A 273-nucleotide genomic window follows, 5' to 3' on the forward strand; every position below is an offset into this window, starting at 1 on the left:
CATGAGGAGTGTGTGGGTTTCTCTCTGCCCTCTCCGCCGTCGGCTGGCCTGGCTCGAGGTTTTAACCGTCTGGAATTTGTGGGTCACAGGCAGTGCCCTCGGGCTTTGGGACTTTCATGTCTGAAGCTTTTAGGAATTAGAAGATGGCCTTCCCAAGGTTCTGCCTTCCTCTCTGTACATTTTCTACTGGCTTCGAGTCTCACTGCTCCCTGTGCTGCTTCCCCAGGTGGGAGGATCAATTTTTTTTTTTTTTTTTTTTTTTTTTTTTTTTTT

The sequence above is a fragment of the Rhinopithecus bieti genome, unplaced genomic scaffold (genome assembly GCF_001698545.2).
Source record: "Rhinopithecus bieti isolate Rb0 unplaced genomic scaffold, ASM169854v2 scaffold_61461, whole genome shotgun sequence".
Taxonomy (NCBI): Eukaryota; Metazoa; Chordata; class Mammalia; order Primates; family Cercopithecidae; genus Rhinopithecus; species Rhinopithecus bieti.